At 43.4% G+C, this 12,213-nt stretch overlaps 1 protein-coding gene across 1 annotated transcript in view; it reads right to left on the bottom strand.

Moving 5' to 3' along the window:
- CAMKK1 (calcium/calmodulin dependent protein kinase kinase 1) overlaps positions 1-12,213 on the bottom strand; it is a 1,268,063-nt gene that overhangs the window by 276,492 nt on the left and 979,358 nt on the right. The window lies entirely within an intron of this gene.

Genomic DNA, 12,213 nt, shown 5'->3' with positions numbered 1-12,213 from the left:
GTCCTTCTCATGCTCCCATGATCTTTCTTCTGGTCCATAACCTTTCCAATCTACCAGGTAGTATAGTTCCCCCTTTTGCTCTTTGGAGTCTATTATCTCCTTAACCTCAAAATCGGTTCCAGTCTCCAGTTGAAGTGGTTTGGGGGGGGAGTTTTCCTCGTAGTTTCTTAGGGGCCTTCATCATCAGGGAGATATGAAAGACTGGATGAACCTTCAATTTGGGTGGCAAGGTAATTCGAAAAAAGTTAATGGGTTGATTTTTTCTTCCACGGGGTATGGACCAATGAACCTTGGTTGAAACTTCGGGTTGCCTTTTAATCTCAAGTTCTTTGTGCTTAACCAAACATGATCTCCTATCTCCAAGAGAGGGCCTACTCTTCTTTTCTTGTCTGCATAACTCTTGTATTTCTTTTTTGCTAACTCTAAATTTTCTTTAGCACTTTGGTGTACCTGATCTAAATGGGTAACTATCTCCTCAACAGCTGGGACAGAAAGGTCTGTTTGTCTAATGGTGGAGTTCTGATGCCTCCCATAGTTCATGTAGAAAGGTGAATAACCAGTGGAGACATTCTTAGCGTTATTGTGTGCAAACTCTGCTACCCATAAGTAATCTGACCAATTCCCTTCCTGTTTGAGAAGGAACAATCTCAAATATTGTTCTAGCTCCAGGTTCACCCTCTCGGTTTGACCATCAGTCTCCGGGTGGTAACTAGTGGAAAACCGAGCTTCACTCCCCAACACTTTCATAAAGGATTTCCAGAAATGAGAAATGAACTGTGGACCTCTGTCGGATATTACCACTTTTGGGATTCTGTGAATCTTCAGTACTTGACTGCTAAAATGAGCAGCCAACTGCTTAGCCGTTGGTACCCCCTTTAGCACCAAAAAGTGTGCCATTTTACTAAGGGAATCAACCATCACCACTATGGTGTTGTGACCCTGACTAAGTGGCAGATCAGTGATAAGGTCTAAGGTAACTGTGTGCCATGGGTATGGTGGTGTTGGTAATGGCATGAGTAAACCTTTTGGTGCCTGCCATTCTGATTTTCCCTGAGCGCAAATCTCACAGGTTTTCACATATTCCTCAATTTCCTTAGACATATTTGGCCACCAATAATGTCGTTTAATCAGTTTTTTGGTCTTTACCTCACCTTTATGACCTGCTAACTTTGCATCATGGCATTCTCCTATAACTTGTTGTTGCAGTTCTTTGGTGGGAACGTACAGTTTTTTTTGAAAATTGGGCAACTGATGATAATCCTTCTGCCTTCTCCTTCTTGTGCCCAATTCTGTATAGCCTCTGAATCCATTGCTTCTAAAATTCCTTGTTCAGGGTGGATAGATGTGATCGCTCCAATTATTCTCTTGCACGGAATAATTAATTGATTTTCTAAGGGAGTCTTCTGGTTCTCTGTGTCTAACCTGGACAAGGCATCCGCTTTTCCGTTTTGTGCTCCAGGTCAATAAGTAATCATGAAGTCGTATTCGGCAAAATACAATGACCAACGTAATTGTCTTGGGGTGAGAGTTCTGGCCGTTTTCTAGAACTTCAGGTTACGATGGGCGGTGAAAACTGTTACTTGATGTTGCGCTCCCATCAGGTGATGTCACCACTCCTTGAAAGCATCTTTTATAGCCAATAGTTCTTTCTCGGTTATGGTGTAGTTAACCTCAGCCGAGGTTCATTTTCTCGATCTATAGGCTACCGGGTGCAACTGGCCAGTTAAGTTATTTCGCTGAGACAAGACTACTCCAACAGCCTGATCCGAGGCGTCTGTTTCCACATAGAAAGGCTCGGCTGGATCTGCATGTTGTAGGATCGGGGCTGTCGTGAAGCTTTTCTTTAGTGACTGGAAGGCAAATTCCGCATTGTAAGTCCATTCAAACTTGAATCCCTTTTTCAACAATCTGGTAAGAGGTAGAATCTTATGTGAGAACTCACTGATGAACCCTCGGTAGAAATTGGCGAATCCAATAAAACTTTGGACCTCTTTTACACTCTCCGGAGGCTTCCAATCCATTACCGCTTCGATTTTCTTCTGGTCCATGTGAATTCCTGTTGGTGAAATGATGAAACCCAGGAATTCTACTTGGTTGACATTGAAGGCACATTTCTCTAGTTTTACGAACAATCTGTTTTCTCTCAACTTCTGTAACACTCCTCTGACTTGGTCTCGATGCTTCCCTTCGTCCTCAGAGTAAGTAAGTATGTCGTCTATGTACACGATTGCGCACTGATCAATAAACTCCTTCAGTACATCATTAATGAAATAATGGAAAGCAGCCGGGGCGTTGCAGAGGCCATAGGGCATGACTTGATATTCAAATAGTCCGAATTTAGTCCGAAATGCCATCTTCCACTCGTCGCCCTCCTTCATTCTCACCAGATGGTACGCCCCTCTCAGGTCCAATTTCGTGTAAATCTTGGCTCCTTTTAGTTGATCTAATAACACTGATATGAGTGGCAACGGATACTGGTTCTTTTTAGTGATCGTGTTAATGGCTCTATAGTCAATACAGTTTCTCAAATCCCCCTCCTTCTTCGATACAAAGAACAAAGGCGAAGAGACTGGGGATTGAGAGGGTCGGATGAACCCATTGGCTAAATACTTGTCGAGATATTCCCGAAGATGGTGGTGTTCCTTCTCAGTAAGGACGTAAACTCGACTGCAGGGCAAATTCGAGCCTGGTTCGAACTCGATCTTACAGTCGTAGGCTCGATGTGGAGGGAGTTGTTCCGCCTCAACTTCATTGAACACCTCCTTATAGACCTGATATTCTTCCGGAATCTCCTGGACGTGAATCACACATATCGACCCTCCAGCTAGACACAACAAGTGTGCAGGATTTGTTTCTTGCTCCTTCTCCGGTACCCCACAGCAATTTTCCCGGCAATAACTGGACTCCATTCGAATGGTCCTAGTACTCCAGTTAATCGTTGAGTTATGCTCTGTGAGCCAGGGAAGCCCTTGTATCAGCTGGAATTGGGGAGCATCGATTAAATTAAACTCAATTCTCTCCTCATGTCCATCATTAGAAATTAAATGGATCGATTCCGTGTGGTTCACTATGAGACCTGATGACAAATTAGTTCCATCTACGGCTCTGACTGGTTCACTTTTTGATTTTTTATTAGATTGGATTCCCATTTCACTTGCAAATCTTATATCACAAAAGTTTCCGGTCGCTCCTGAATCTATCATTACAGATACTCCAACTAATGTGATGTCTCGAAATCTCACCTCCATAGGTAGGATCAAATGAGGGGCTACTGACTGCAAGGTATTTGCTACTTGATGTTCTTCTGGAGTTTTCTTCTGAGTCACATCCACCAGTTCAACTCCGACAACGGGTGGTGCTTCTAGTTTTCCTTCAGCTTGTAAGTTGTCTTGGGCTTCTTTGGACAGTTTCTAACAAAATGACCGCCTGATCCAAAATACATGCACAGATTGCTGGCTCTTCTCTTCTCCTTCTCTTCTTTTGTGAGAGGACCACGTATTGTTCCTATTTGTATCGGTTCGGTTCCCTGTTGACTTTCATAGCTTCTGCCTCCTTCCGATCTGACCCTATCAAATCGAGGGACTATCGGTCTAAACTCTTTTCTTTTTTCACCCTTCCTCTCACCTTGCCGAAAATCTATCTCCAAGACCAGATCCACTTGCGCAGATACCTCTGTGGGTCTGTTAGGTATTCCAGCCAACACATCCTTTAACTCATCCATCAGTCTGCGATAGAAAACCGCCGCTCTCTTGCTCTCCGGCCAGTTCGTTTCAACCACTAGCTTGTTGAACTGGGCCAGATATGAAACCACGTCTCGGTTTCCTTGTTTCAGGTCGAGTAGTTCATTGTCCACTGCTTGAGATATTCGGCGTCTGTCAAAAATCGAAGGAACTCCTCCTTGAAGTTTTCATAATTTCTTAATATCGGGTCATCTTTAGTGATTACCGGTAGAGACCAATACGCTGCATCCCCACTCAGATACGACAATACAAAGGCGACTCTAGACTGCGCATCTGGAAAAATCGAAGGGTGGCACATAAAGTGTAGTGAGCATCGTGTGATAAATATTTGCGCCTTCTGTGGGTCTCCACTAAAACGCTCTGGTGCAGCTAAGGTAATAACTGGCGACAAAGAGTGAATTATTTGAGAGGTCACTCTATTAGTGCCTTCTGCATCGGAGGTTTGCCCACCAAGCCTAGAACCAAATGGTTGTCTTAGTCGGTGAGCTAGCTCCGCAGTCTCTTTTCTCGAGTTTACAACCTCTAGTCTAAGATTTTGGTTCTCCTCCCTGACTGCGCTCAACTCCTTCTGTATGGTATCTAAAATAGTTCCAAGGCTCTGCAAATCTATCCCCTCGGCCACCTCTGTTCGGGTGTAAAATGCAACTTGGGCACTTCACTCTGTCAAAATACCAAGTACTTAAGTATTAGTAAACAGGAACAGAGATGCTAGCTCCCAAATCCCTTCAAGCAGCAACCCGGAGCTTGAACCAACAAGTCTCCCAGTATGCTACCTTAGAGGGAAGGGGGAAGTGGATAAAATAACAAAAGAGAGAGAGTTCTGGTGGTTTCTCTCGTAGTCCGCCCAGCAGACTTCCGTTGAAGAATTTCCTGCAAGAATTTACAATGATTTAATAACTCTCCTGTAACCTACCCACATACTCTATCACTCAGGTCTACTCTTTTGTTTTCATACCATTGTTAATTCCAGAACTCTGCTTCTCTTCAGATTTTTTCTTTCTTCACAAGATGTCATGTGCTTACAGGCTCCACCTAGTTATTCTTTCTATAAAATACAAACTCACTTAATATCGTGTGCCTTCTCTATCCATGACCTTTCCCTATTTTAGTTTACCTCAACTTACTTTATAAAATCTTCTGTGTGTTCTAAAACTCTGTGATGCCTGTTTGTTTCTTCTTTTATTCTTGTGGGTGTTTCTTTTGCTCTAGAATTATATAGTCCTATGATTAGTCTTAACCTTCCTTTAATTAACTTCTGTACTAAACATATGGCTCTTATCAAACTCACTTAATACTGTTTTCTGTGTTGGCTTTTTATCTTTTACTCTGGTCCGTGTTGTCTTTCTTACTTGATCTCCTTTTGCTATGTTTTCAGTAGAAGGAGTACTCTGGAGATGACTCTCTGAATTCTAAGGGCAGCTATGTATTCAGGTAAGTCTTTATCTTCACAATTGCATTATCAAACAGCGACTTGGATTAAGTAACCTATTATAACACTTCGCTCTTGTCGTCTCTTTTTCTCCTCAGCTCTTTTCCTGTAGCGAGCCGGAACACTCGGGCTCCGATATCTCCGGCTGGAAAACTACCTCAGCGACGTCTTCTTAACCGCCACTAGAGGTCTCTAGGGTGCTGACTGACTGAACGGCACGGTTCGTTGACAGATTTAGGAAAGCGGATACGGGACTCCAAGAAGGGACAAGGAGGGAGGGAGAAGGGGAAAACTAACTAAGTAATAAAGGGGGAAAGGATACGAAGAATTTTCCGACAGGAATTGGCTAAACTCGGGTTCTCTCAGACTCTGGACATGGAAACGTTCTTCCTCGGGCAGAGACTCAGGTGAAGTGCGCAGTTCCCCGTACTCGCGTGCTTCACCAGCATTCGATGATTACTGTGGTGATAAGCTAGACCGCTGACCCAGCAGAGTGTCGGCGGCCATTCTTAGGTTCCATTGGCGGTCTAACTTAGTCCATAGGTTTCCCTGAAGATGATTCTGGTTACAGTTTCCGCCAGACCGCGCTATCACACCGATCTGGAAACTTGGGGTTCTGACAGTACCCCCAACAAGGTAGATTGTTTCCTCCCTGGCTTGGTGGGGTAACGTTGGTGAAAAACCTTAACCAATCTTGGGGCGTGAACGTCCTTCTCATGCTCCCATGATCTTTCTTCTGGTCCATAACCTTTCTAATCTACCAGGTAGTATAGTTCCCCCTTTTGCTCTTTGGAGTCTATTATCTCCTTAACCTCAAAATCGGTTCCAGTCTCCAGTTGAAGTGGTTTGGGGGGGAGTTTTCCTCGTAGTTTCTTAGGGGCCTTCATCATCAGGGAGATATGAAAGACTGGATGAACCTTCAATTTGGGTGGCAAGGTAATTCGAAAAAAGTTAATGGGTTGATTTTTTCTTCCACGGGGTATGGACCAATGAACCTTGGTTGAAACTTCGGGTTGCCTTTTAATCTCAAATTCTTTGTGCTTAACCAAACATGATCTCCTATCTCCAAGAGGGGGCCTACTCTTCTTTTCTTGTCTGCATAACTCTTGTATTTCTTTTTTGCTAACTCTAAATTTTCTTTAGCACTTTGGTGTACCTGATCTAAATGGGTAACTATCTCCTCAACAGCTGGGACAGAAAGGTCTGTTTGTCTAATGGTGGAGTTCTGATGCCTCCCATAGTTCATGTAGAAAGGTGAATAACCAGTGGAGACATTCTTAGCGTTATTGTGTGCAAACTCTGCTACCCATAAGTAATCTGACCAATTCCCTTCCTGTTTGAGAAGGAACAATCTCAAATATTGTTCTAGCTCCAGGTTCACCCTCTCGGTTTGACCATCAGTCTCCGGGTGGTAACTAGTGGAAAACCGAGCTTCACTCCCCAACCCTTTCATAAAGGATTTCCAGAAATGAGAAATGAACTGTGGACCTCTGTCGGATATTACCACTTTTGGGATTCTGTGAATCTTCAGTACTTGACTGCTAAAATGAGCAGCCAACTGCTTAGCCGTTGGTACCCCCTTTAGCGCCAAAAAGTGTGCCATTTTACTAAGGGAATCAACCCTCACCACTATGGTGTTGTGACCCTGACTAAGTGGCAGATCAGTGATAAGGTCTAAGGTAACTGTGTGCCATGGGTATGGTGGTGTTGGTAATGGCATGAGTAAACCTTTTGGTGCCTGCCATTCTGATTTTCCCTGAGCGCAAATCTCACAGGTTTTCACATATTCCTCAATTTCCTTAGACATATTTGGCCACCAATAATGTCGTTTAATCAGTTTTTTGGTCTTTACCTCACCTTTATGAGCTGCTAACTTTGCATCATGGCATTCTCCTTTAACCTGTTGTTGCAGTTCTTTGGTGGGAACGTACAGTTTTTCTTGAAAATAGGGCAACTGATGATGAATCCTTCTGCCTTCTCCTTCTTGTGCCTAATTCTGTATAGCCTCTGAATCCATTGCTTCTAAAATTCCTTGTTCAGGGTGGATAGATGTGATCGCTCCAATTATTCTCTCGCACGGAATGATTAATTGATTTTCTAAGGGAGTCTTCTGGTTCTCTGTGTCTAACCTGGACAAGGCATCCGCTTTTCCGTTTTGTGCTCCAGGTCAATAAGTAATCATGAAGTCGTATTCGGCAAAATACAATGACCAACGTAATTGTCTTGGGGTGAGAGTTCTGGCCGTTTTCAAGAACTTCAGGTTACGATGGTCGGTGAAAACTGTTACCTGATGTTGCGCTCCTATCAGGTGATGTCACCACTCCTTGAAAGCGTCTTTTATAGCCAATAGTTCTTTCTCGGTTATTGTGTAGTTAACCTCAGCCGAGGTTCATTTTCTCGATCTATAGGCTACCGGGTGCAACTGGCCAGTTAAGTTATTTCGCTGAGACAAGACTACTCCAACAGCCTGATCCGAGGCGTCTGTTTCCACATAGAAAGGCTCAGCTGGATCTGCATGTTGTAGGATCGGGGCTGTCGTGAAGCTTTTCTTTAGTGACTGGAAGGCAAATTCCGCATTGTAAGTCCATTCAAACTTGAATCCCTTTTTCAACAATCTGGTAAGAGGTAGAATCTTATGTGAGAACTCACTGATGAACCCTCGGTAGAAATTGGCGAATCCAATAAAACTTTGGACCTCTTTTACACTCTCCGGAGGCTTCCAATCCATTACCGCTTCGATTTTCTTCTGGTCCATGTGAATTCCTGTTGGTGAAATGATGAAACCCAGGAATTCTACTTGGTTGACATTGAAGGCACATTTCTCTAGTTTTACGAACAATCTGTTTTCTCTCAACTTCTGTAACACTCCTCTGACTTGGTCTCGATGCTTCCCTTCGTCCTCAGAGTAAGTAAGTATGTCGTCTATGTACACGATTGCGCACTGATCAATAAACTCCTTCAGTACATCATTAATGAAATAATGGAAAGCAGCCGGGGCGTTGCAGAGGCCATAGGGCATGACTTGATATTCAAATAGTCCGAATTTAGTCCGAAATGCCATCTTCCACTCGTCGCCCTCCTTCATTCTCACCAGATGGTACGCCCCTCTCAGGTCCAATTTCGTGTAAATCTTGGCTCCTTTTAGTTGATCTAATAACACTGATATGAGTGGCAACGGATACTGGTTCTTTTTAGTGATCTTGTTAATGGCTCTATAGTCAATACAGATTCTCAAATCCCCCTCCTTCTTCGGTACAAAGAACAAAGGCGAAGAGACTGGGGATTGAGAGGGTCGGATGAACCCATAGGCTAAATACTTGTCGAGATATTCCCGAAGATGGTGGTGTTCCTTCTCAGTAAGGACGTAAACTCGACTGCAGAGCAAATTCGAGCCTGGTTCGAACTCGATCTTACAGTCGTAGGCTCGATGTGGAGGGAGTTGTTCCGCCTCAACTTCATTGAACACCTCCTTATAGACCTGATATTCTTCCGGAATCTCCTGGACGTGAATCACACATATCGACCCTCCGGCTAGACACAACAAGTGTGCAGGATTTGTTTCTTGCTCCTTCTCCGGTACCCCAAAGCAATTTTCCCAGCAATAACTGGACTCCATTCGAATGGTCCTAGTACTCCAGTTAATCGTTGAGTTATGCTCTGTGAGCCAGGGAAGCCCTAGTATCAGCTGGAATTGGGGAGCATCGATTAAATTAAACTCAATTCTCTCCTCATGTCCATCATTAGAAATTAAATGGATCGATTCCGTGTGGTTCACTATGAGACCTGATGACAAATTAGTTCCATCTACGGCTCTGACTGGTTCACTTTTTGATTTTCTAATAGATTGGATTCCCATTTCACTTGCAAATCTTATATCACAAAAGTTTCCGGTCGCTCCAGAATCTATCATTACAGATACTCCAACTAATGTGATGTCTCGAAATCTCACCTCCATAGGTAGGATCAAATGAGGGGCTGCTGACTGCAAGGTATTTGCTACTTGATGTTCTTCTGGAGTTTTCTTCTGAGTCGCATCCACCAGTTCAACTCCGACAACGGGTGGTGCTTCTAGTTTTCCTTCAGCTTGTAAGTTGTCTTGGGCTTCTTTGGACAGTTTCTAACAAAATGACCGCCTGATCCAAAATACATGCACAGATTGCTGGCTCTTCTCTTCTCCTTCTCTTCTTTTGTGAGAGGACCACGTATTGTTCCTATTTGCATCGGTTCGGTTCCCTGTTGACTTTCATAGCTTCTGCCTCCTTCAGATCTGACCCTATCAAATCGAGGGACTATCGGTCTAAAATCTTTTCTTTTTTCACCCTTCCTCTCACCTTGCCGAAAATCTATCTCCAAGACCAGATCCACTTGCGCAGATACCTCTGTGGGTCTGTTAGGTATTCCAGCCAACACATCCTTTAACTCATCCATCAGTCTGCGATAGAAAACCGCCGCTCTCTTGCTCTCCGGCCAGTTCGTTTCAACCACTAGCTTGTTGAACTGGGTCAGATATGAAACCACGTCTCGGTTTCCTTGTTTCAGATCGAGTAGTTCATTGTCCACTGCTTGAGATATTCGGCGTCTGTCAAAAATCGAAGGAACTCCTCCTTGAAGTTTTCATAATTTCTTAATATCGGGTCATCTTTAGTGATTACCGGTTGAGACCAATACGCTGCATCCCCACTCAGATACAACAATACAAAGGCGACTCTAGACTGCGCATCTGGAAAAATCGAAGGGTGGCACATAAAGTGTAGTGAGCATTGTGTGATAAATATTTGCGCCTTCTGTGGGTCTCCACTAAAACGCTCTGGTGCAGCTAAGGTAATAACTGGCGACAAAGAGTGAATTATTTGAGAGGTCACTCTATTAGTGCCTTCTGCATCGGAGGTTTGCCCACCAAGCCTAGAACCAAATGGTTGTCTTAGTCGGTGAGCTAGCTCCGCAGTCTCTTTTCTCGAGTTTACAACCTCTAGTCTAAGATTTTGGTTCTCCTCCCTGACTGCGCTCAACTCCTTCTGTATGGTATCTAAAATAGTTCCAAGGCTCTGCAAATCTATCCCCTCGGCCACCTCTGTTCGGGTGTAAAATGCAACTTGGGCACTTCACTCTGTCAAAATACCAAGTACTTAAGTATTAGTAAACAGGAACAGAGATGCTAGCTCCCAAATCCCTTCAAGCAGCAACCCGGAGCTTGAACCAACAAGTCTCCCAGTATGCTACCTTAGAGGGAAGGGGGAAGTGGATAAAATAACAAAAGAGAGAGAGTTCTGGTGGTTTCTCTCGTAGTCCGTCCAACAGACTTCCGTTGAAGAATTTCCTGCAAGAATTTACAATGATTTAATAACTCTCCTGTAACCTACCCACATACTCTATCACTCAGGTCTACTCTTTTGTTTTCATACCATTGTTAATTCCAGAACTCTGCTTCTCTTCAGATTTTTTCTTTCTTCACAAGATGTCATGTGCTTACAGGCTCCACCTAGTTATTCTTTCTATAAAATACAAACTCACTTAATATCGTGTGCCTTCTCTATCCATGACCTTTCCCTATTTTAGTTTACCTCAACTTACTTTATTAAATCTTCTGTGTGTTCTAAAACTCTGTGATGCCTGTTTGTTTCTTCTTTAATCTTGTGGGTGTTTCTTTTGCTCTAGATTTAGATAGTCCTATGATTAGTCTTAACCTTCCTTTAATTAACTTCTATACTAAACATATGGCTCTTATCAAACTCACTTAATACTGTTTTCTGTGTTGTCTTTATCTTTTACTCTGGTCCGTGTTGTCTTTCTTACTTGATCTCCTTTTGCTATGTTTTCACTAGAAGGAGTACTCTGGAGATGACTCTCTGAATTCTAAGGGCAGCTATGTATTCAGGTAAGTCTTTATCTTCACAATTGCATTATCAAACAGCGACTTGGATTAAGTAACCTATTATAACACTTAGCTCTTGTTGTCTCTTTTTCTCCTCAGCTCTTTTCCTGTAGTGAGCCGGAACACTCGGGCTCCGATATCTCCGGCTGGAAAACTACCTCAGCGACGTCTTCTTAACCGCCACTAAAGGTCTCTAGGGTGCCGACTGACTGAACGGCACGGTTTGTTGACAGATTTAGGATAGCGGGTACGGGACTCCAAGAAGGGACAAGGAGAGAGGGAGACGGGGAAAACTAACTAACTAATAAAGGGGAAAGGATACGAAGAATTTTCCGACAGGAATTGGCTTAACTCGGGGTCTCTCAGACTCTGGACACGGAAACGTTCTTCCTCGGGCAGAGACTCAGGTGAAGTGCGCAGTTCCCCGTACTCGCGCGCTTCACCAGCATTCGATGATTACTGTGGTGATAAGCTAGAACGCTGACCCAGCAGAGCGTCGGCGGCCATTCTTAGGTTCCATTGGCAAACTAACTTAGTCCATAGGTTTCCCTGAAGATGATTCTGTTTACAGTTTCCGCCAGACCGCGCTATTACACCGATCTGGAAACTTGGGGTTCTGACACACAGGGGTGACGCAGTTATTATTCACACAGCTCTGATGCGCTCTCTAATACTCTTTACTAATAACTCTCTCTTACTCACTATCAACTTCTCACTCTACTACTTACTCTGTGTGTGGGTGGTAATGCAATAGGTCTCGCATAAGCAAGCAATGAAGCTATTGGCAATGTAAATGACAATGCCATTTAATTATGATTTTTTTTAAAAATCATGAGCAATGCCAATAGCTCTACCTTTAATGCTGCTGAGACCATTGCATTGTAAATGCTTGTTAAGTACTGTTTCACATCTGGGATATCAAATTCCTGCCACTCAAATCAACATGTTGGTTTGATACAGATACTGGCCAGGGGATGGGAGACGCATAGGGAATTACTCTAATGCCACAAATGTTTTTTTTTTTTTGGTTTACGCATTCTTCATATTAACTTTACTCAGCACTTTTCCACACAGGCCAGAACCATACTCTATGTTTAGAATGACCACTAGTTATATAAATAATAACCTTTCAGAGCAAGAAAAACATTTGAAAATCATACAAAGACGAGGAG

This window comes from Lissotriton vulgaris, chromosome 2_1, assembly GCF_964263255.1.
Source record: "Lissotriton vulgaris chromosome 2_1, aLisVul1.2, whole genome shotgun sequence".
Classification (NCBI taxonomy): Eukaryota; Metazoa; Chordata; class Amphibia; order Caudata; family Salamandridae; genus Lissotriton; species Lissotriton vulgaris.
The sequence above is the reverse complement of the archived record's forward strand: the minus strand, read 5'-3'. Positions and strand labels throughout refer to the sequence as shown.